Genomic DNA, 25,787 nt, shown 5'->3' with positions numbered 1-25,787 from the left:
TTTCCTTTATGCTACTGGTGATTACAGACAAAGTTGTGGTTTAGCAGGGAGTCCATTATATTGGAAGTTTAAATGGTTCAGATGGCGCTAAGCACAATGCGACTTAACATCTGAGGTCATCAGTCCCCTAGACTTAGAACTACTTAATCCTACCTAAGGACATCACACACAACCATGCCCGAGGCAGGATTCGAACCTGCGACCGTAGCAGCCACGTAGTTCCGGATTGAAGCGCCTAGAACCGCTCGACCACAGCGGCCAGCTTATTAGTGGTATATGGCAATTTAAAAATTCAGCTCAGTTGCACCGCGTCCTTAAAAAATATTTTTGGCGGGTTGGACAGATTTGTGTCTGCAATGCCACTATCAGAAACAATTAACTGATTGATAGACAATATAGCATCGCAATTAGAAGCAGTGCTGTATGAAATGTTATTTGAAATTTCTAATTTTAACAAGAAGTTATGCCGTAACGGTTGTGGAATTTGTGAGCTCTAAAGGTCTATTAACTGCTTTTTTTTAAGCACTGTAGGACTCCTAAGTTGGTTCTCTATGGAGAAGAGAAAGAAAAAGGAGGAAGCATCTGCTACATGATAGTGTAGTAATAACAACAAATACTACTGCAAGGCAGAGTACACCAGGCTGTCTTGAGAAGCAATAAACACACATAATTACACCATGATTCATTCTACAGTTCCTTTAACAGTTAGATGTTGGAGATTGCGGCAACTTCTGTAGGTCACTACCATGGATTCCCCGTATGGGTTTGCTTGCTCATCTCTCGGTAGCCACACACCGGCTGTTCTGTAACCTCAGAGGTTAGAGGGTGTGCTGTAATGACCACCCTGCAGTCAACTGACGAAATTTATGTGTGGGAGATAATAATCGAGCACAAACATTCAACATATTGAATCTTCTAAAATTCCCGTGTAAAAACCGGAGAATACGCCTAACACGCACGATCGTGAAGGCTGCCCAATGCATATAGAGTATTAGTATGCTAGTCACTCACCGAGGGAGCGACACAGTTTGGTCAACTCCACACTCGTACCCCACCTGTCCAGTTCAGGAGTATCATCAGCTGCCCGTGCCTTAAGCCAGAAATGTCCATTTGTTTTGGTTGCTGGCTACCACCACGAGTCCAGACACCTTGCAGGTGCGTCCCGAAACCAACCACATATTGATCATTGTAATTACAATTAAATATTGCGATTGTAGCGACAATCCGATGATATTCGACAATGAGCAAGGTATCGGAAATACCTCTTCCTGACGACTCTTGCTCTGGCAACTTCAATTTCCCACGTAAATCTCTACCCTTCTTATGAGTGGACATAATTTTTCATATAAAATCCCTCTTCCTAATTACGGCTTTCAATGCACTGAAATCGCAATTTTCGATGTCATATCTATACTTCCCTTGCGATCAGACATAGTCACACCAACATGATTTTCTTTGCATGAGCCAGGACACTGAACACAGTAGCCTTACACTCCAACACCTGCATATTTAAGAGAAGCAGTGCAGTAATCGTTTATATGTGCATAGCAACCGAAAAAATTATCCTATCTCCACACTCGAACTGGCTAGGTGTCTCAATTTTCTACAGAACTATGGCATTATTTGACATTTAAGCCTTCCAGCCAATCACATTCGGGAACAGACTGCAGGTTTCGAATCAGCACTTCCAGAAAGTGCTGCATCCTGCCAAGACTGTCAAACAAGTGTTGTAGAGCACTGGCGTCCTGCGCTATGTGCTAATCAACAGAGCTCCCAAGGACGGAAAGGTTGGAAAGACACGTTCGATGTCGGCTGGTGAACCATTATAAACAACCAGTCGATAGTGTGACAAAGAACATGTGAGAAACAGCGGTGCCGATGTGAGAACTTCCTGCATATCCATTTTGTTACAGCCATATTGCCTACCTGTTTGTACATAGTGAAACCATTCAGGCAACGACACATACAGAAAAATGGAACAGTTATGCTAGGTGTTGACAGTTATACTACATTTACAAGAAATATTAGAATACGCAGCGAGAAGTGATGTCATGATCACACGAGCAGAAGTGATGTGAAATCGGTAAAACTACGAAAATTGACGGAAAATACGTATAAATTAAGGAAAAATACGCCAAAATGCGGGAAACTGAGTTGGAGTGCAGGAGCACTTACACAACTGCTTGGTGCAGGAAAATTCTTGTACAAGAGAACGAATATGTGATGGCAGGACAAATAAGAGAGAAAGTTCAAATGGAAGAACTGAGAACCAGGGAACCAACCATTTCGCGTGGCCTGAGTTATGACAGCTGAAATAGATTGTTTAACGTGGATGATCGCCGAATATAGGGTAATAAATTTACATACGTCGGCTCGCAAGTCCTGGTGTGACCCCAGAGGTATCAGCAGTTGCCTTGTAGACTTTTATAAAGTGTCGTTAGCTAAAGTGCGTTGTATTACCATTTTGGGGACTGCAATATACAACTCCAGAATGGATCGCATGTTTGACCCCATGTTTTAAACTCTTAACAAACAGTACTTACTGACAATGCGCTTCTCTCTACACTCTACCAATCACAACCTTGCAGTCAGCTAACAAATACCTTTCAGAACAATAGGTGCACGGTTATTAACAACATTCTGCTGGAAGTTGTTAGGTAATAGGGATACATTCAATCTGACTGCTGTCTTTGGTGCTTCCTGGAAAAGAAAATCGTCTGCCACTAAATTGACATGGATTCGTGTTAAAAGATGGACTGAACAGTTGAGAGGGGTTGTAACGAGGCATGATTTAAAGGTAGAGTGATGATGCATTCTAGGGAGACGGAAATGTTGTGGCAGGCCATTTATCACATGTTTAACTATTTCTTCCGTTGTTCTCTTAGGGTTTTTCCGTTGTATTAGACTCTTGCGCAACTGTGTTTTCTGTATGTGACTTAGAGCCGTATCCAACTGCAACCGTTAACAGCAAACCTCTCAATATCAAAGTTAGCAGAGAACTTCCAACGCATTTGTCATGAATCATGTCCACCAAGCCGATGGAAAACCTATTTCGGCAGCCGGCTCTAGAAGAACAAAGATGTATCCGAAGTACTCATATTTCTCTGCTACATCTTGGACATAAATCGAGTCTTCAGTTTCATAACTACAGTGATTCTAATTTAGCGACAGGAGTTTGTGAGGCACTGCAGTCCCTGTGTATACATTTTCTTGATGGATGTTGTGTGGGGAAGAGGCTGTGTTCCGTTTACGAAGTCAGTGCAGCATGGCAAGTAATTTCAAATGTCAAACATGTCTGCCATGCTTTTGGCTATTTCCGCATAAGATTTCATTGTTTCATTCATTTTCTGTTGCTGACGATCAGTTTGTGGGACTGATACGAGCACAGCATAATTTCTGAACCGTAATTGGACATGTACAGTGGGTAAAACACATATCCGGAAAGCCATATCACAAAGTGTCCTCGCTTTCTTTCCTGTGGTCTTTTACCATATTAAAGTTTCTCATTGTAGTGAGCGGGACAGAAAACTCGTTGCGTGAATGTACATCAGCTGTTGGAAATATATTTCCACATTGGAGTATTAACTGCGTTTCATTTCCCGTGACTAGTACATCCAAAATCACACTGCTTTAATATTATAGCATGCTTCAGTGCAGAACTATGTAGCCTTAGCAGTGTGTGTTCAGGTTCCACGAACATTTCTCTCCTCCCACTATATTCTTGATTTGGAATCCAAACACTACAACAATAGTACAGAATGGATAGCACAAGTGATTTACATAAGAAGTTTCAAACTCCCTCCATCGAGAACCTCATCGTGCACAACCATATGTCTCTTCTTCTTCTCCTTAATCATCATCATCTGTTACATAACAATAACACTTTCAAATGTATGAGGCTCATATGTACTATACACCAAGAAGATGTGCTAACCTCCTCCGCATCGCATGCATTCACGCAGAGAGATTGTGTATGACGCAACTCTAATGGTGAATTCTGGAGACAGAAGGAGCAGGTCGTTTCAAAATGGAGGACAGAGTGTTGGTATGGAAATGTTTGTTGGGGTTTTAATCTGACTTTATGCTGCGATTGCGAGAATACCTTGTGATTCCCATGGCAAATAGTAACAAAATCTTATCGAACTTATGAAGTTCATGAAGGCAGTACTCGCGTGGATGATATAGGCGGGGTAAGAGGGTATGCAATGTGTCCACATGTATATGATCCTTGCAAAGTAATGAAGCAGATGGTTCCGCAGTGATACAGAAATTGAGAACAATGCTGCTCTGTCATTAGCTGAAAGCATCACGGGATCGACACGATGAGACTTTTTTTTACGTGACTACTCGTCAAGAGTAATTAAGTAAAACGCGTTGAAATTATGGAAAACCTGGTAAAATTAAGTAAAACGCGCTGAAATTATGGAAAACCTGGTAAAATTGTGAAAGTGATATCTTACACGTAAAAGAGGTTGAAACACGACAAAAATGTCGAGGGATGTGGGCAGTTACCTGGTCACCTGCGTGTCTGATTTTAAGTCATAAATATGAAAGACACAGTGTCCATAGATTTGAAGATCAGGATGACTAGCACTTAGGACACCAAAGAGTGCTCACAAAGTTGAGTGCAAAATACAACACCAGTATGAGGATTCAATGTTCTGGGTCTCTTCGAAAATGGAATTCCTAGACATCTTCACTGGAGAAGATGAGATCAGATGTAGAGCTCATCACCTTCAGACAGCTGTATGGAAACACTCCAGAATGCTGCAAAGTCATCCAGCTCTCATATGTCGCGATGTCTTCCACATTTTTGTTAGTAAGAAAGACTTTCTTTTCTTTCAAGTATACTATGGTTTGTGGAAGAAGCATACTTTCACCACGCGATGTCCAGCATTGTGTGAGAGCCGATCTGCTGAATGAAAACACTTTAACAAGGGGAAAGAGAGAGAGAGAGAGAGAGAGAGAGAGAGAGAGAGAGAGAGAGAGAGAGAGAAAGAAACTGTGCTGTCAACGAAGGCTTGGACACCATTACACTGTTATATTTCTAGCATGGTAATCATAGGAATACAATAAAGGAAATATCAACATATACAGGATGATGTTTATAGACTGTCATGCGATGCTTCTGAATTTCTTTGTGAGTCTGTATGGTTGTGAATTTTCTCTTCCAAGTGTGCTACTTTTCTCGTTGTGATAGCTCTCTACCTAGTCAGTGACAGGTGAAGGACTAGAGAGCCTTCTACAAGGGGTAAAACGTTAATAGTGGCAACTATTTCTTTACAGTTCGTAAAAAATAGATATGTGTTTCTAAGTATTACTGACTTTCGAAGTAGTCACCAGCATTGTGTATAGCCCGCTGCCAGCGATGGGGAAGTCATAGGATACTCTTGACAGTGCCAGTTGTGGTGGCAGTTCGAGCGGCGCGGTCTATTTCCCGACGAATTTGTAGCAGTTCTGAAGCGAATGCCTTGAAGTGTTTCCTTCAGAAGTGATGACACTTTCTGCAGGACCTGACCTTTCATTTTTCAGGACAGCGCTCAAGCATGGACAGTGCAAGCTGTTACTGATTTGTTTGATTGATGGGGCTGCTAAGTACTATGCCACCTACTGCACTCCCCTGACTTAAGCCCTCGTGAATTCAACTCGATTTCTAAACTGAAGGAAACACTTCACAGCATTCGCTTTAGAAATGCTACAAATTTGTCGGGCAGTAGACAGTGCCGCTCGAACTGTCAACACAAGAGGCACTCCGAAGAGTATCCTACGACTTCCACATCGCTGGGAACTGGTTATACACAATGCTGGTGACTTCTTTGAAGGTCAGTAAAAGTTTGAAACATGTATCTATTTTGTACGAGCTGTAAAAAAAATAGCTGCCACTGTTAAAGTTCCAACCCTCGTAACTACGGAACAGTGCTGTCGGAACGTGATGGAATTTAGAGAGAATTAGCAGAGGTCTGGGAGGTGCCTGGTGGTGGTATCAGTCCCTCCTGCTCTGCAAACGCCGTGTATCATGCAGGAACGCACCAGACATAAATAAAAGACACGAGGGTCTTTAAATTGTAATAATTACCTTCACTACTCGACGAATATACACTCCTAGAAATTGAAATAAGAACACCGTGAATTCATTGTCCCAGGAAGGGGAAACTTTATTGACACATTCCTGGGGTCAGATACATCACATGATCACACTGACAGAACCACAGGCACATAGACACAGGCAACAGAGCATGCACAATGTCGGCACTAGTACAGTGTATATCCACCTTTCGCAGCAATGCAGGCTGCTATTCTCCCATGGAGACGATCGTAGAGATGCTGGATGTAGTCCTGTGGAACGGCTTGCCATGCCATTTCCACCTGGCGCCTCAGTTGGACCAGCGTTCGTGCTGGACGTGCAGACCGCGTGAGACGACGCTTCATCCAGTCCCAAACATGCTCAATGGGGGACAGATCCGGAGATCTTGCTGGCCAGGGTAGTTGACTTACACCTTCTAGAGCACGTTGGGTGGCACGGGATACATGCGGACGTGCATTGTCCTGTTGGAACAGCAAGTTCCCTTGCCGGTCTAGGAATGGTAGAACGATGGGTTCGATGACGGTTTGGATGTACCGTGCACTATTCAGTGTACCCTCGACGATCACCAGTGGTGTACGGCCAGTGTAGGAGATCGCTCCCCACACCATGATGCCGGGTGTTGGCCCTGTGTGCCTCGGTCGTATGCAGTCCTGATTGTGGCGCTCACCTGCACGGCGCCAAACACGCATACGACCATCATTGGCACCAAGGCAGAAGCGACTCTCATCGCTGAAGACGACACGTCTCCATTCGTCCCTCCATTCACGCCTGTCGCGACACCACTGGAGGCGGGCTGCACGATGTTGGGGCGTGAGCGGAAGACGGCCTAACGGTGTGCGGGACCGTAGCCCAGCTTCATGGAGACGGTTGCGAATGGTCCTCGCCGATACCCCAGGAGCAACAGTGTCCCTAATTTGCTGGGAAGTGGCGGTGCGGTTCCCTACGGCACTGCGTAGGATCCTATGGTCTTGGCGTGCATCCGTGCGTCGCTGCGGTCCGGTCCCAGGTCGACGGGCACGTGTACCTTCCGCCGACCACTGGCGACAACATCGATGTACTGTGGAGACCTCACGCTCCACGTGTTGAGCAATTAGGCGGTACGTCCACCCGGCCTCCCGCATGCCCACTATACGCCCTCGCTCAAAGTCCGTCAACTGCACATACGGTTCACGTCCACGCTGTCGCGGCATGCTACCAGTGTTGAAGACTGCGATGGAGCTCCGTATACCACGGCAAACTGGCTGACACTGACGGCGGCGGTGCACAAATGCTGCGCAGCTAGCGCCATTCGACGGCCAACACCGCGGTTCCTGGTGTGTCCGCTGTGCCGTGCGTGTGATCATTGCTTGTACAGCCCTCTCGCAGTGTCCGGAGCAAGTATGGTGGGTCTGACACACCGGTGTCAATGTGTTCTTTTTTCCATTTCCAGGAGTGTATATTAATTATGATGTGGCTGGATGGTTTTTCGACTGGGAAACTACGACAGGTGTGCCAAACGACACCCCACTGGTGTGAGTGTGAACATAGCATAATTTTTCCGACACCATCCACCTATAAATAACAATCATGCTACTTGTCGATACTTTTGTGCTTTTGGAACGTAAAGTTACTGTGATTAGTATTCTAGCGTTATCACCAAATGTTTGGACGAAGTGATCAGACTGCTATTCCTGAAAACAATCTATCCATAAGTGGAGGATATATTGGACGATTTGACATGGGGAATCGTGGTTACAATGCATTGAGGAGTATATCTGAATGTAAGGGGTACAAGACCCATTTCACAAACAGCTGCTCAATATAGGAATGCAAGGGTTCAACAGCATAGGCGTTAGTGTACAGACTGAGCAGGCAATGTGGCTGTAACAAAATGGATACGCAGATCTTCCTCTCATCGGGTCCCCTAAGCAGACCCTCAGATGTTCTTTGTCCCACTATCGACTACAATGTTTACTACTGTACACCAAGCCATATTGGTGATGTCTTTCCAACCCCTTCGTCTCCAGGAGCGCTGCTGGTTATCACATAGTGCTGGACGCCTCTACACTACAACACTTGCTTGAGAGAGTTCTTGGTGGGATGCAGCACTTTCTGGAACTGCTGCCTGAAAATACCTGCAGTCTATTCTCGAGTATGATGGGCTGGGAGACTCACTTGTCAAATAATTTATACAGCCAAGAAGAATCAAGATACCTAGCCGATGCGGGTGTGGACATACCATAATTGTTTTGGACGCTATAAACTTATAATCGGTAACTACACTGCTTGTCTGAAGTGTGCATGCGACGGAGTGGAAGTTAATGTGGTCAGTGTTACGACATGTGCAGAGAAAATGATGTGGGTTGGACTATATCTGGTCATAATGGTGGTATAGATTTGACAAGGAAAACTGCAATTTCGATGTTAACACATCGATAGCTATAAGGAGGATGAAACATATTACATGAAAAATTACGTCCAGTCATGAGAAGGATAGAGATTTTACTTGGGAAACTAATGTATTCAGAGCTATCATTGTTAGGAGGAGGTGTTTCTGACACTTTTCTCATTGTCAAACGTCAACAGACTTGCACAATGATTGTAATATTTAATTGTAATTACACTGATGAAAATGTTGCTCGTTTCCCACTATTTCTCTGCTAGCATCAAGGCCAAGGTAGCTGGTGACCAGAACGAATGGACATTTACTGCTTAATACAACAGCCACTCTCGAGCCACCCCTCCTCTGAAGTGGACAGGTGGGGTATGAACATGAATTTGACTTAACATTGTCGCGCCCTTTGGAAGCGTGAATGGCGAACTAATGTTCAGTATGTGTTGGGGAGCCTTCGTTATCGTATGTGTTGCCAGTATTCTCCGATTTCTACATGGAATTCTGAGATGATTCAATATGACGAGCGTTCATTCTGGACGAATATCTCCCACATATAAATTGTTCTACTAATGGCTTGATGCTCACAGTGGGGGTACTCTTTCTGACCTCTGATCATCCAGAATGGCTAGTGTGTGCCTGCCAGGAGACCAGCGTGCAGCTACCAGTGTGGCCTATAGAAGTTTCCACGATCTTCGACATCTAACTGTGGCATGTTCTGTAGGAGAGTGTAAGTTTATGTTTTTAGGGCTTCTCAATACAGCCCTGTGGACTCTCTCTTGCAGCAGTATTTCTTATTGGTCCTATCCTATGGTGCAGTAGGACTCTCCTCCTCCTTCTCCTTCTTCTCCATAGACAACCAACTGAGAAATTCAGTACTGCTTTAGAAAAAGGAAAAAAAGAAAAAAAACATACTTAGCAGACTTGTAGCGATCACGAATTCCACAACTGTGATGCCATAAGGAAAAAAAATGTCACACAAAAAGGGTATCGATTTAACTAATGAATCAAAATCAATGAATCAATCAGTTTGATCGAGTGAGAGACCTATTTCCAAGACATCCACAGCCCAGCATTTTCGGAAGGACTGGGTTTTCTCAGGTATCTGTTACTTTATACAGAACAAAGGAGCTGTTATTGTGGTTTCTGGTGGCAGACGACAGATGCTACCTAGTTCTTCAGGAAATCCCTTATTCCATCTGCTACAGGTTTCCTTAACACCAGAAATGTGAGAACAAAGAGATATATTGACTACCTGCACGAGGTCTGCATGAGGGGAAGTGCGCTGGGCAGGGAGTGGAAGGTAGGAAGGGTGATGATGGTGGGGGTAACATCTTGGTCTGTGTGTGTTTGCACACTATGGTTCACACAAAAACAGGAGGTAGCCACTTGAGGCAGAGAGAGGGATAGAGAGAGAGAGAGAGAGAGAGAGAGAGAGAGAGAGAGAGAGAGACTGTCAGAGCCAGTAAGTAAGTCAGCTGTCAGCTATCACAGCTATGCCTTCACCTGTTGCTATTGTTTGGGGGGGGGGGGGGGGTATCACGGTCCAGTGGCTGCTACAGTGGTTGGGTCCATGGCTGATGGTGTGAGGTTACTACATGGTTCCAGCAGGGAAATGCTGACAGTAGTTCCAACACACGATGTAGCCACAGACCATGATGTACATGGTGGGCACACCCCACTGGTGGTGTACTTACTACAAAGGAATCAGGGCACTTCTGATCTTATGCTGCAGCTGCAACAAAAATGTTTTTAGAGGAAAGAAGCGACCATTGTAATTATATGTGGTGAGTGATTGTTGCTTACATCATGACAGAATTGCACAACTGAAGAAAAAGCGATCTATTTGCATATATAATTACCTTTCTATGTATTTTACAAGATCTGCATCTTCTAAAATTAAATAAACAGAGATAATGATGAACTTTCCCCCTCCCCCCCCCCAAAAAAAAATCTATAACTTTCTCTGCAAACTGCATTTTGCAAATAAACAATATATTATTAATTTTATTATGTTCTCTTCAATGTAATTCAATTTCCTGTTGTGGGATCCTTTCACTGTATAAACTCAGCGACTTTTCCCATCACTTTTTTCTGGAAGAGTAAGAAGGGATTGAGGGGACAAGGGGTGGGGGAGAAACATTCTCTAGTTGTGGCATCGTGCACTAGCTGATTTGCATGTCTAGGTCATAACACACAGAGCTTTTCTCGTCAATTTTGAGAAACTTTACAACAGTATAACACACATTATCTCCAAAAGTAAAGAATATATCAAACCATACCAACAGTGCAGTAAAGACTGAGTGACTTTCCTGCCATCTCTAGGTGGTGGAGCAGTGGAGAGGTAAGGAACAGGGCTTTGCTTTTCCCACCAATTTCCAGATTGGAATGGAAGGGCATGGAGTTGGGAGGGCATAAGTTGACATGAGGGACTTCCCAGTTTTACCAAAACTTGTTATCTATAGCGATCTCAGCTAAGAAGTTTTTCTTCTCCTATTTTTAATTAACAGAATGAAATTAGTCAATTAATTTGATTTCAAAAGTGTCCTTGTATCGTCATGAGGGAGTGGGTGGGGTTGAGGATTCCTTAGAGTGAAGGGGAGGAGGAAGAGGAGGGGAGTGGGAGGGATGGTTGGTTTCTCGAAAGAACAGATCATCCCCAGTGGGTCATAAATGAACTGCCAGCTTTCATAAATCCAGTAACAGTGTATTAGGTTTGCCCCTGAATGTGTGCTACCAACACTAACAAAACGCCTCAGAACTGGCATTACCCTGCTACTAAGGGACACAGGCAATAACTGAGACACCAACATGGGGAAAAATTCGCTAATATCTTCGGGTATTGGGGGTAAATGACTGCATCATCAGCTGCAGTATTTTTACATCCGGCTTAAATTACCCCATTTCATCAGGGACACTGAGTGTCTGGTCATCTGGTCTGTATCTCAGGTTCCAGTTGAATGAGATTCTCACTAGTTGGTTGGCGAATTCTTGATGTGCCACCTACTGCTGAGAGAAAACGTTCCCACCAAGCCCCTGTCCAGCAGCTGGTTTGGAACTTAGCAGACCCATGTGAGTACCATACTACTGGCTACACGTGGTACCACCTCCCTGGCTGGACACTGGGATGCTGATCTGGATCCTGCGTGCCGCCTTCACGACACCCTCTGTCCGTGATATGTTGTGGGCACGTACTGAAGCCCACGTACGTGTTCGAGAGCTTGAGGGACGGCCACGCGAGTCACTGGTGAGCCACAGTAGTCTTTCTCCTGCAGACTCTTGTTCTGACTACCAGCATGCGCGAGATCGGTGTTAATTCCAGATATGCACAGTGGCCGCAGCCATCAGGTTACTGCATCTACACTTCTTTCGACATGCGAGAGTGTGATTCAGAAGACCTCCCGGTGTGTGGGGAAGATAATCTATGCTGACAAGTAATAAACATGTTTCCAAACAATGCCTTAAATGAACATTTAAATTAACTATCAAATCTCCTAGCAGCAAGAACATACCTGGTTTATGAAACATAAAGGTGTATAGAAGAGCGTGTGCAACGAGAATATGTGGCTCAGTCTGTTGTATTACCACTAGTGGAACAAAAACTGAATTGCTCCTGCGATATCGTTGGCTTCTATGGAGATTTCGATGCTACTTACCTTGAAAAGCCTCAAAGATGGTGGAGAGAGGCCAAAATTATTCTAGTGCTGAACAAATAACTGCTTCTGTGAAAGCAGCTTGTGTGAATAAAGACGTCTGCTGAGGAAAAGTCGTCACAGCAGAACCTCAACTGCAGCTTTAATCCAAAGTGTATAAACGCATGGCATGTAACATAGAATCATTTCAACTATTAATTTAATAATGGCAAGGAAACGTAAATACACTGAGTGCTAAAAATGGTGGCAGTACCAAAAAAGAATTAACGTAGAGTAATGAAATTTTCGAAATACATTGTCTAGGTATCATATTTAACTAATTAACATTGCAAGATTACAGGCTAATGTAAGCGCGAATTAAGCCATTGCAAATGTGACGTCCTGGTACATTAATAAGGGGTTAACCGGCAGAATGTTGAATGGAAGCGTGCAAAACGCATCCATTCTGTTGTACAGGTGCTGCATGTCAGTCTGTGCGACTGGCTGCTGAGAGGTGCAGTTGGCGCTTCCGTTCCACCACTGATGGAGAGAGCAAATCTTTTGAGGTGACGCCACTTCGGTGACTTGTGCGTCGAAGAGGATGAATTGATGATGATGATGATGGTGACACAAACACCCAGTCCCTGAGCGGAGAAAATCTCCAACCCAGCCGGGAATCGATTCCGGGCCCCCCGGCATGACAAGCCGGCGCGCTGTCCACTCAGCTACTGTAACAGCATCCCTCAAGTTAGTGTGGCTGTCTTTTCCATAGCTGATAATAGTAGTACGTCAGTTGTTAAATATCCTGTCTGGTGTTCCTTGTTTGTGGATGACTTCTCTGTCTTTTGTTCCTCTTCAAGCTTTGCAACGAAAAAACATGAGCTGCAACTGACTCTTCGACGGTTCAGTGAATGGGCAGAGAAGCGTGGTTTCAAGCCTTCCACCGAGAAGTCTGTGTGCATTCTTCTTAAGCGTCCTCATTCTGTTTTAAGCCTCCATGAGTCTAAGAGGAGGGACACTGTTCTTCATTGTAAATCCCGGTGATCTTTCTGGGGCTCACATGTGACTCGAAACTTATATATTGCGATACCTTAAGGACCTCAAAACACGGTCCCTCAAAGCACTGTGTGTTTTACAATGCCGTAACAACAATTCAAGGGGGCACACAGGACTTGTTTGCTCCGATTTTACAGAGCCTTCCTGCGATCTCAGCTCGACTGTGGTGCACGGTTGATGACGAGTCTGCAAGACAATCTTATTTATAGATGTTGCACTTGGTGCACCATGAAAGGATTCAGGTGGCCACTGGCTCGTTCTGTGTCGAGGCTGCCGAGTCGTCGCCTCACATCAGGCGGCGGCTGCTAGTTGTGCGCTAGACATATAAAACACTGTCCCACGCCATCTACACCTGCGTACCTTACCATTGCTGCGCATCCAGTCGAGAGGCACTTTCGTGGTCAGCAACGAGCGACGAGACCATAATGGTCCGTGCAAAGAACTTCCTCTCAGAGATGTGTGTGGGTGGTTTTACGGTTTTGCACCAACGTCGGAGCAGATTTCCACCTTGGCTCCCACAGAGGCCCAGAATTATTTTAGATTTTCCGAATTTTTTGAGAGACTGCACTTCTAATTTTTCCTCTCTTTTTTTAACATTTCAGCAAGGCGTCATGGTTTTATAATTGTGTATAAGATGGCTCCGAACAAGGGGACTGCTTTTACCGTCCCATCGTCTTCCTCAATGATATTCACCTTTCTCGTACCCATACTGTACTTATTTTATCTGATGACGAGACGCGTGTGGCGAAGCTTTTAAAATTTTGTGGTATGTCTGCACTCCGGCCTAAACATTTTTCTTTGCAATTCTCATGTTAGTAATTATATGATATTCCTCCATATTCATCTCATTACGCTTTCTGACGGCGTTAAAGACGTAGCTATTTTCCGCCCTCAAAACCTTACCATCATTATCGACAAAATTTGAACCCCATGTGAAGCAGCAAAGGGCGTTTATGCTTTTTCAGCCTTCCTGTTTCACGCCCTCCTGTTGCGTGATCAAATGTAAGCAATCTCCGAACTTCGGAATAATTTAAATCAGAGAATAAATTCACGTCTGCTGGTCTCAGCAAACTGTCTGGAACCATCCCCTACCTTTTTATTGATATTAATAGTTCGTTTACCTGTTAGTTATGGTGTTCCATTTGTCCACACTTTAGTAAAAGAGACAGATGTTAAGTCAGTTGCATGAAGTACACTGAAAACCCTCTACATTTCTTTGGCCGCCTGTTTCTTTTATTAAACGGTTACCTCTTTCCATTCGTGGAACGTACCAATGTACACTGTCACTGTAGAACTCACTCGTATTTGCTTTTTTTTTTTTTTTTTTACCTTAGCATGTTGTTGTTGTTGTGGTCTTCAGTCCTGAGACTAGTTTGATGCAGCTCTCCATGCTACTCTATCCTGTGCAAGCTTCTTCATCTCCCAGTACTTACTGCAGCCTACATAATTCTGAATCTGCTTAGTGTATTCATCTCTTGTTCTCCCTCTACGATTTTTACCCTCCACGCTGCCCTCCAGTACTAAATTGGTGATTTCTTGATGCCTCAGAACATGTCCTGCCAACCGATCCCTTCTTCTAGTCAAGTTGTGCCACAAACTCCTCTTCTCCCCACTCCTATTCAATACCTCATCACTAGTTATATGATCTACCCATCTAATCTTCGGCATTCTTCTGTAGCACCACATTTCGAAAGCTTCTATTCTTTTCTTGTCCAAAATAGTTATCGTCGATGTTTCACTGCCATACATGGCTACACTCCATACAAATACTTTCCGAAACGACTTCCTGACACTTAAATCAATACTCTATGTTAACAAATTTCTCTTCTTCAGAAACGCTTTCGTTGCCATTGCCAGTCTACATTTTATGTCCTCTCTACTTCGACCATCATGAGTTATTTTGCTCCCCAAATAGCAGAACTCCTTTGCTACTTTAAGTGCCTCATTTCCTAATCTAATTCCCTCAGTATCACCCGATTTAATTCGACTATATTCCATTACCCTCGTTTTACTTTTGTTGATGTTCATCTTACATTCCCCTTTCAAGACACTGTCCATTGCGTTCAACAGCTCTTCCAAGTCTTTTCCTGTCTCTGACAGAATTACAATGTCATCGGCAAACCTCAAAGTTTTTATTTCTTCTCCATGGATTTTAATACCTACTCCGAACTTTTCTTTTGTTTCCTTTTTTGCTTGCTCAATATACAGATATGCCTTTCATGTCCCTCGACTCTTATAACTGCCATCTGGTTTCTATAAAAATTTTAAATAGCCTTTCGCTCCCTATATTTTACCCCTGCCACCTTCAGAATTTGAAAGAGAATATTCCAGTTAACATTGTCAAAAGCTTTCTCCAAGTCTACAAATGCTAGAAACGTAGGTTTGCCTTTTCTTACTCTTTCTTCTAAGATAAGTCGTAGGGTCAGTAGTGAGTCACGTGTTCCAACATTTCTACGGAATCCAAATTGATCTACCTCGAGGTCAGCTTCTACAATTTTTCCCATTCGTCTGTAAAGAATTCGCTTTAGTATTTTGCTGCTGTGACTTATTAAACTGATATTTCGGTAATTTTCACATCTGTCAACACCTGCTTTCTTTGGGATTGGAATTGCTATATTCTTCTTGAAGTCTGAGGGAATTTCGACTGTCTCATACATCTCGCTCACCAGATGGTAGAGTTTTATTAGGCCTGAATCTCCCAAGGCTGTCAGTAGATCTAATGGAATGTTGTCTACTCCCGGGGCTTTGTTTCGACTTAGGTCTTTCAGTGCTTTGTCAAACTCTTCGCGCAGTATCATATCTCCCATTTCATCTTCATCTACCTCCTCTTCCATTTCCATAATATTGTCCTCAAGAACATCGCCCCTGTATAGACCCTCTATATACTCCTTCCACCTTTCTGCTTTCCCTTCTTTGCTTAGAACTGGGTTTCCATCTGAGCTCTTGATATTCATGCAAGTGGTCCTCTTTTCCCCAAAGGTGTCTTTAATTGTCCTGTAGGCAGTATCTATCTTACCCCTCGTGAGATAAGCCTCTACATCCTTACATTTGTCCTCTAGCCGTCCCTGGTTAGCTATTTTGCACTTCCTGCCGATCTCATTTTTGAGACATTTGTATTCCTTTTTGCGTGCTTCACTTACTGCATTTTTGTATTTTCTCCTTTCATCAGTTAAATTCAGTATCTCATCAGTTACCCAAGGATTTCTACTAGCCCTCGTCTTTTCTCCTACTTGATCCTCTGCTGTCTTCACTATTTCATTCCTCAAAGCTACCCATTCTTCTTCTACTGTATTTCTTTCCCCCATTCCTGTCAATTGTTCCCTTATGCTCTCCCTGAAACTCTGTACAACCTCGGGTTTAGTCTGTTTATCCAGGTCCCATGTCCTTAAATTCCCACCTTTTTGCAGTTTCTTCAGTTTTAATCTACAGTTCATAACCAACAGATTGTGGTCAGAGTCCACATCTCCCCTGGAAATGTCTTACAATTTAAAATCTGGTTCCTAAATCTCTGTCTTACCATTATATAATCTACCTGAAGCCTTTGAGTATCTCCAGGGTTCTTCCATGTATACAACCTTCTTTCATGATTCTTGAACTAAGTGTTAGCTATGATTTAAGTTATGCTCTGTGCAAAATTCTACCAGGCAGTTTCCTCTTTTATTTCTTAGCTCCAATCCATATTCACCTAGTACGTTTCCTTCTCTTCCTTTTTCTACTGTCGAGTTCCAGTCACCCATGACTATTAAATTTTCGTTTCCCTTCACTACCTGAATAATTTCTTTTATCTCATCATAGATTTCATCAATTTCTTCATCATCTGCAGAGCTAGTTGGCATATAAACTTTTACTACTGTAGTAGGCGTGGGCGTCGTGCCTATCTTGGCCATAGCATATGTTTTGTCTATGTGCAGTGTCAAAATTAGCAATATATTTTACATTAATTTTCCATTGTCCACATTCTGTAAGTTTCTACAGTTCATTGGACCCTTCAAGGTCTAACGATTTTTTCTTTCCACCCTGACAAATTGAGCAGTTTGTTACTAATTTTGTCCCTTGGTTGTTGTATGTTAAGTTCATTGAAACAATAAGCATATCAATATAAGGTTACAATTCTGCACCAAAATTCTCGAAGGTTTGTAAACAACGGGTATAATTCATAGTCCTGATATAAATTCCTGTTAAACATATTTTTATTCAATACTTTTTTGTGCCACTGTTTCACGAGCCGCGCATCATAGAGATTGTTCGCAATGCGTGAGCGCAACAAAATCTTATCTGTAAGTTACAGGCGCATTCACATGCTTAGACGAAACAGTTGCTGAGATGCTTACGGCAGAAAATTGCTATATATTTTATGGTCACCCTTACTGGATATGTACCACAGTGCTAGAGAGCGTTTACTGTCTGCAGAATCTTTTAGATTAGTAACAAACAATTTATAGAACTCTGTGTCACAACTTTATCCACTTCTATGGAACAAATTGGCTTGCTCGCTCATCATTTTCGAAGTGAGAGCAGCTCTCTAAGAAACAGTTTATAGCCGCTGCAGCAACACACAAGTCCGATTGTTTCATTGTACATGTTTTTCGTGTAACTGGACACAGGTACGTCCACCGCAGTAAACACTAGCTTACAACATTGTGTTCCATATTATTAGAGCGATATCGCGCTAGTTTTCCATATAAAAGGAAAATAAAGTAGCGTGTTTGATCATAATTGAACATCATAGTACCTGACAGGAAAGTGAAGCTCACAAAGAACATGGCCGGATGTCAGTGCAGCTTCCCACACGTGCTCGCCAACGGCGGGTACGTAAATTATTAGAGCAGCTGTTCTCTGTGACAGGAACAAGGGCCACCAGAGGGCGTTAGTGCTGTTCGTGTTTGGTGCTGTTACCATGCCTGGTGGAGTGTACGAGGATCGTGAACAGTTTCTGATGTTGATTTATTACTGTGAAGGGCACGGAGGTGCGTGATACAGAGTTTTAAAGGGTCGTCATTGTGGTTAACCGTTTGGACGGCTAGTCAAATCGTGCAGTATCGATATTTGTGGGGCGTTCGGGTGTGACAGCTGCCCGATGCTGGACTGCCGATCCTCCATTCGATCAAGTCTGGCCAGCAGGATCGCCGTATTGCGCACCAAGCTCGCCTAAGCCCTCCACATCTGCACCCGCTATCCGAGAACATGTAATGGGCTACCTGCAACATTCTGAGTCATCGCGCAGCCTCAGTCGGAGACTAGCGGCGGCTGGACCAGGGAATTACATCCCCGTGCGTTTGCCGCAGACAGCCGAGTTTGGAGTGTTGAAGTCATCAGGAAGCATGGACTGCTTACGAAAGGTGTTGGACTGTGTCCAGCGATGAATCGCGCTTCTGCACTGCCCTCTACGACCAGCATCGGCCAAGATGGTGGCAGCCTCGCGACAAACTGCGTTCTTCCAGTGTTTTGGACAGGTACAGCCGTGGTGTGCAGAGCCAACGAACAGGGCTTCAGGTCACGGCCAGCAGTGATCTAGGGAACTCCGACACAGAATGCTAGTCACAGACTTCCTGCGTCCTCATTTGTCATCGCTCACATGAGACCATCGTGATGTCATTTTCCAACAGGACAATGCTACTCTTCTCAAAGCACGTGTCTCAGTGAACTGTATGTGTAGCCCTGAAATACTTCCATGGTCAGCGAGAATCCTAGATCCGTTTCCAATACAAAATGGGTGGGAAAAACTCAGCCCAAGTAACATTTACAGTTCGGAGTAAAATTGTGTGTCTCTACCGTAATTTATCTTATTTTTCCACAATTACCTAGAAAAATGGTACATGTCATCAGATACCACGGGGGGTAATTATTATATATTGTCGGTAATACGCACTCTATGTTTATTTATTCATCATCTGTACTACTTCTGTAACTAGAAGGACAGGAGAGTTTATCGTCCCATTGAAAGGCGAGCTCACTAGAAACCTTTTGATGCTATAATTTGACTGTTTCATGATACGAGTACCAGACAGGAATCAGGTTGAAATCAAGTAAATCTCTAAATACGGCAAAGGCCGTTCCTTGGTGTTTTGCCTCCCTATGCGAGAACTGAAAAGTAACACTCCCTTTTTTTTGTGCCATCAGTTACCCCGATATCACCACTCTTTCACCACCACCAACGTCTAGCTGCACAACATTGCAAACCCCCAGAATGAGATTTTCACTTTGCAGCGGAGTGTGCGCTGATATGAAACTTCCTGGCAGATTAAAACTGTGTGCTGGACCGAGATTCGAACTCGGGACCTTTGCTTTTCGCGGGCAAGTGCTCTACCACCTGAACTACCCAGCAAAACTGATCTCGTTGGTTGGTTCGTCGGCCGGCTTTCAGTTGGGTTGCCTCCGGATTAAGAGGTTGTCCGTCTGGCTGCCTGTCTCAAATAAACGTGCATTAGTGTGACCTTCCCAGGGTGACCCTTGGAACCTTCTGAGCGCTGCTCCTTGTGTTTTACATAGTGATTTCCTTTTTAGTCTTAAACACTCTGTGTGGCCTTCAGCCGAGTTTTATCCTATTATAATGGCAAGGCTTCTTCTTAGGTCTTAAGTCAGCCGAGTTTTAGCCTTTGAAGATTAAAATCGAAAATTCCTTGTGTCTAGGCCTTAACCTGTAGGAAATATTTTCTAGTTGTATGTGGCCTTCAGCCGAGTTTTCCAGCTTAAATTAAAAATTGGAAATTTCTTGTCTGGGCTTTAAGTTGTGAGATTGTTTGGGTTTCATATGTGGCCTTCAACTGAGTTTTATGTGAAGCGTCTTAAGATAAAGCCTTTAGCATAATTTAGTTGAAAATTTGAAGCTCTTCCCCTTAGACCTTGACCCGTAAAACTGTTTTCTGCCTTTAGCCGAGTTTTAATCTCTTAAATTAAAAATTAAAAATCCTCGTCTTGCCCTTTAGTCATAAGATTGTTATTCCTTAGTATGAGGCCTTCAGCCAAGTTTTACACAAAATATTTTAAGATAAGGCCTTCAGCCTTTTCAAATTGACCGTTCTTCTTCCTAGGCTTTAAGCCATTAAATTGTTTGTTGATACGTAGCCTTCAGCCGAGTTTTCAGCTTACTTAGATTGAACATTGTAAATATCTGTCTTGGTCTTAAGCCGTAACACTGTTCTTGATTAATGTGTGACCGTCAGCAGAGTTCTATGGGAAAAATTTAAGCTGTGGCTTTGAGCCTATTTATATTGAAAGTAAAAAAAGGAGGCCTTTCGTTAAATCCTTGAGAGTTTTTGATTCTTGCTTGTGTTATTGTGTGTTTTAACAAATAAGGTTCATATGTTGAGTGTAACTGACAGTAACTTATTTTGGCCCCTTTCCACAAATATAACCTCATCCGCTGTGTCCTGCAAGCCCAGGTATTTCAATAATGTCGTCGGCAGATCTCGAAGTTTATATTTCTTCTCCTTGAACTTTAATTACCTTTGCAAATTTCTCCATGGTTTTCTTTACTGCTTCATCAAGGCACATGGTAAATGACATCGGGGACAGATTATAATGATGCCCCCCTGTCCTTTGACTGTGATACCCGCAGTCCGGCTTCTGTCTAAGGTTTAGATAACCTCTATTTCCCAGTATTTCATCCCCACTATCTTCAGAGTTTCAGAGAGTGTATTACAGTCGACGTTGTCTCACGTTTTCTCTGAATTTACAAATGCTGTAAGCTTAGGTTTCTCTTTCTTTAATCTGTTTTGTTAGATATCTCGTAAGGTCAGTATTGCAATACATATCCACACATTTCTCAGAAACCCAAGCTGATCTTCCATATGGTTGGCTTCCAGCAGTTACTCCATTCTTCCGTAAATCTCAACTATTCTCGTCCCGGGCCTTGTTTGCAGTTAGTTTTTTCAGTGCTGTATCAAGTTCCTCTCGTTGTATATTATTCCGCGTCATAGATTTGTTTAGTTCCGTTTCATTTCCATAATCCCTCCTTCAGCTTCATTTCTACTGCATAGCCCTTCTACGTATTCCAGTCAGCTCCTCGTTCTTTGTTTAGTACTGCCTTACCATCTGACCTCTTGATATTCGCACAGCTGTTTCTCTATTCTGTAAAGGCCTCTTTAATTTTTCTATAAGTGGTACCTACCTGACTCCTAGTAATTTCAAGTTTCCAAAGTTCGTTTTCTAGCCATTTCTGCTTATACATTTCTGACTTTCAAACAGTTGCATTTTTTAGGTGTGTATATTCTCTTTCCTGCTCCAGTTCAAATCGTTCAAATGGCTCTGAGCACTATGGGACTCAACTTCTAAGGTCATCAGTCCCCTAGAACTTAGAACTACTTAAACCTAACTAACCTAAGGACATGACCCACATCCGTGCCCGAGGCAAAATTCGAACCTGCGACCGTAGCGGTCGCGCGGTTCCAGACTGAAACGCCTAGAACCGCTAGGCCACCCCTACCGGTTCCTACTCCAGTTACTGCATTTTTTTATATTTTCTCCTTTCGTTATTTAAGTCCTGTATGTTTTGTCCTGTCCAAGGATTTATGCTGGACCTTGCCTTTCTACCTTTTTATTCTCTTCTGCCTTCACAATTTTACGTCTCAAAACTACCTATTCGTGTTCTGTTGTACTCATTTCCCCTGTTTCAGGAAATTATCACAAATGCATTCATAGGAGTAATACAAGTGCCCGTAAAAGGAAAACGTGATGCCGAAGCCACAAAGCTTGGAATATGGAGCAGTGGAACGGAGTGATATAGTCGGATGAGAGCTATTTTGCCCCGTTTCCAACTTCTGGTCCAGTTTAAGTCCCAAGAGTGGCACATGGCAGGTGTTTGGTGATGATATGTGCGGCCATATAGCGGTATTCCATGTTTCCATAGTTCCTCTGCAAAGGGAATCATTGCGGAGTATTATCTGTCTCTTTAGGTTGAACAAGTCCACCCGATGGTAAAATCCTTGTTCCCCAATACTTATGCTGAGTTCCTGATCGACAACCTCCATTTTAGCGCAATTTCTTCATCCAGGACTGTTCTTTCGAGTACGACGATGAATAGTCATAGCACCCCTGTCTATCAAATTCATACATCCCATTATTATCGAGCATTTGTGAGCTAGCTTGGAGTGAACGGTGGGTGATCCGTATCCACCTCCACCATAGTTACCTCAGCTTGCCACTATTTTGCGGGAAGGGTGATATAAGATTCTCTTAAAACCATACAGGACCTATATTTATCCATTCCAAGATGCTATCTGAATGCCAGCGTTATTCCTGTACGTATTAGGTACGATAATGTGTTGAGTCTGGTGTTTCCCTACATTTCCCTACCCCCTGTATGTGTGTCGTACAGGCACGAAAGCCACCTCATCTCGCCAAAGAGCTCTGTTTGTCCGGACTGCTATGAGCCTAATAATTGCAGCTGAGGTTCCTTGATCAACACACGATGTGTCGAAAAGTGATACCGAAATTTTATTCAACTGGTATTATTCGAATTGGTGTTGTTGGATTTTCTGAGGATGCCTGCCACGTTGTCGCACTGACGACTGAAATACTAATCGTCTACCTGCCTTCTAAATAAATTTAACAAAATATTTTCTTTCATTATAAAATTATAGCGATCATAAAAAGAGATGAAACGATGTATTTAGCTGAAGAAATAAAAATAAGGACACGTTACCATGTATGTATGTCACAATTGTATTCATCAGGCTGACAGTCTACATATTGCGTACAGATGTAAACTGATTTCATAGTATCTTGTCTGGTATCGCGCGCCGTGGAATTTGAATTCCCGCCAGACGTCATAGACGCCGCGCGTCGTGAAGCAAAACCACGGTACGGGACTATAAGTCCCACCGCCACACCTTCACCTGCACATGTTAGGCAATAAATTCTGCCTGACTCATGTAGTACTATCACCGTCAGAGGGTGGTACGGGACCACGAGTCCCACCGCCACACCTCCAAAGTGAATTGCAGTGACGCAGTCACTGCACAGTGGAAATTTACTGGCTCACCAACACAGTTGGACCGCAATAGACCGGTGATGCTGTATTGTAACCTATCACCCCGGACTACAAGTCCATTTAAAAAAAAAAAAAAAAAAAATAGACGCCGAAGACCCATAGAGGTCTCTTCACCATCGCGCCGTTTGCTGTGGCGGCGCGCGCCTCCTGGCCCTCATTTAGGGAGGATGCTAAGTTCACCCAACCTGGATATGATGTGAAGTCATTATGACGTATATACGCTTTAGTCGATTAACACACCTATCGACTTTTACGAACGTTCGAGATTCTAAACTGTCGTCAGCTAGTGGTTTGTTTTGACACGTGCGATTCTGAAAACAGCTCAGTGTGGCAGCGTATATGTATCTCGCCAAAATGAAAGTAAAAGAGCTGGATATTAATAGAAATATTCCTGACCGTGGCCTTGAAAACACCACGGACAAAACGTTTCGTAAAAAAGTGAAGTCTTCTTATTTCCCGACCAGATTAGATTGTGTGGTTGTTGTATTGAGTGGTTACGCCGAAAATAATATTTATTTATTATCAACATTTTAGTATGGTTTCATACAACTGGTCTTGTCAGTACATATTAGATTGTAGCAGCATACTCTTGCTGACTTTTTTTCTTAATTTATATAGCTGAAAGAGAACTCGTGCAAGTTTGTTAGCTAAGTAATTTATATGTCCATTCCAAGATAGTCTTTTATCAACCATAATTCCAAGTAATTGTACACTCGGACCACAGAGACAGGTACCTTAGCGTCCAGTAATGACTGGTGTGTAGAATGATTGAATTTCGAAATATGAGGCATTGTTGAAGAAAAATCGTCGACCGGAGATGAAATACGAGGGGAAGTGGATTTCCCAATGTAATCTGGTACTGATTGACGTATGAAATGACTGAATGCAGTGCCAAAGCATTCCATGGTGGTATGATAAGCCAGACGTACTGTACATTATGTCATGTATACAACCACATTAGTTTTAGCATGTACCTGGCCATGTCAATGTTTTTTATGTTAGCAGTATAATTTGCTAAGACAAGATTATGCAAAATACGAATTGTATCACAACAGGATCGGATACCTTAAACTTTGCAGAAGTCTCGTTACTTTTGCTGGATGCAGCTTGCAGAAGGTGGCACCAGTAAAGGTCTCTTACTCGGAGAACCAACGTGTTTGGTCATCATATACTCAGTTCAGCCTTGTAGTCTACTGTTCAGAGCATATAGAGAAATTTAAAAAACGCCTCATCACAAAATTGGAAGATGTAAATACCTCTGCCTCATACATAAACTAGATGTTGACATCTCCATTCTTGGCAGAGGTGCAATACATGAAACCAGTCTGTATACAAAGCAAAAGCACCTGTTGTACATATGCCATCAACAAAATGAATAATACGAGAGAGGAACAACTACCAGGATGGCCTCTTCTTCACCTCTGTGTGCACCAACCAAAAAGTTAGCAACAGAGGCAGGCAAACTTTAAGCTGCCTCCTGCAACTTGGAAAAGAGCAGAATATAAATACAGTCATGTGGTATAACAAGTGAGCTTCAAACCAGAAATTCAAGAAAATTTCACAGTGCTTCAGCTAAATGTGTTACAGACAGAAATGCAATTTGTTTCTGTATTGTGCCATCAGAACACTAGCTTAAAGAGAAGAAATTGAAGATGATGAATTTCCAATATCTTTTTGTTAGAATGTATTTCCTCATCGAGGAAGCTGTATGTATCTAAAAAATAAGTGGTGTAAAATTTTCACTTATGCACTGCCAAAGTGAAACATCCATATCTAGAGTTGAATTAGTAGTTGAAGCTTTACCTATCATTTGTTTGTATAGGGCTCCAACAGGCAATAAGTTGATCATGTCAATAAGTTTGTAATCATCCCTTCACATGTTGACAAAAATATGTAAGCATCTAATTATGTGCATGGTTTTTGATATTAACTTAATAGAAGAATGAAAAAAAAAATGACTTGTCTCACCTACTCATAACATTTAAAATCTACAGTATATGTAGAAATGTGAATAACTGCAGTATTAGTGTCAACCATTGACAAAATGTTTACAAATATGCCATGTAAATACAATACAGAGACTTTAGATGCAGTTTTTTTGGATCACAAGACACATATAATCTCACAGGAATCAGCTTTCAAATCAGTCTATATCAGCTTTTAGGAGCTATAATGAACAAAATATAAATCCCTTTCCATACTTCCTACCTTGGTAAACATGAGAAGAAGTTGACTCCATCAGAACTACAAATGAAAAATTTGATGTTTTTGTTAACAACTGCTATTAACTTTGAACTGTTTCTCCCTTCCAGATGAAAGAAAATAATGTGACAAAATAAAACATCGTTTGCACTAAGCATATTGATATCGAACCATAGTTTATGGAAATAGTGGTCCAAATAAACTGCATTCTTTGATTATCTGAATGAAGTTGTGGCCTCAGTACATCATAAACAGCATGTATCTGCCATAATTTTACACTTTGCACAGACTGGCGATGTTTATAAACCAAAAACTGCTACTCTCAGAATTAAAACATATGTGTAAGGGGGTCAGGACACACATGGATAAGGGGACTGATGACCCTAGCAGTTTGGTCCTCTTTAAATATACCAAACCAACCAACACACATGGATACAATCATACCTGCAA

The sequence above is a fragment of the Schistocerca cancellata genome, chromosome 3 (genome assembly GCF_023864275.1).
Source record: "Schistocerca cancellata isolate TAMUIC-IGC-003103 chromosome 3, iqSchCanc2.1, whole genome shotgun sequence".
In the NCBI taxonomy this organism is placed as follows: Eukaryota; Metazoa; Arthropoda; class Insecta; order Orthoptera; family Acrididae; genus Schistocerca; species Schistocerca cancellata.
Note: the sequence above shows the minus strand (reverse complement) of the source record.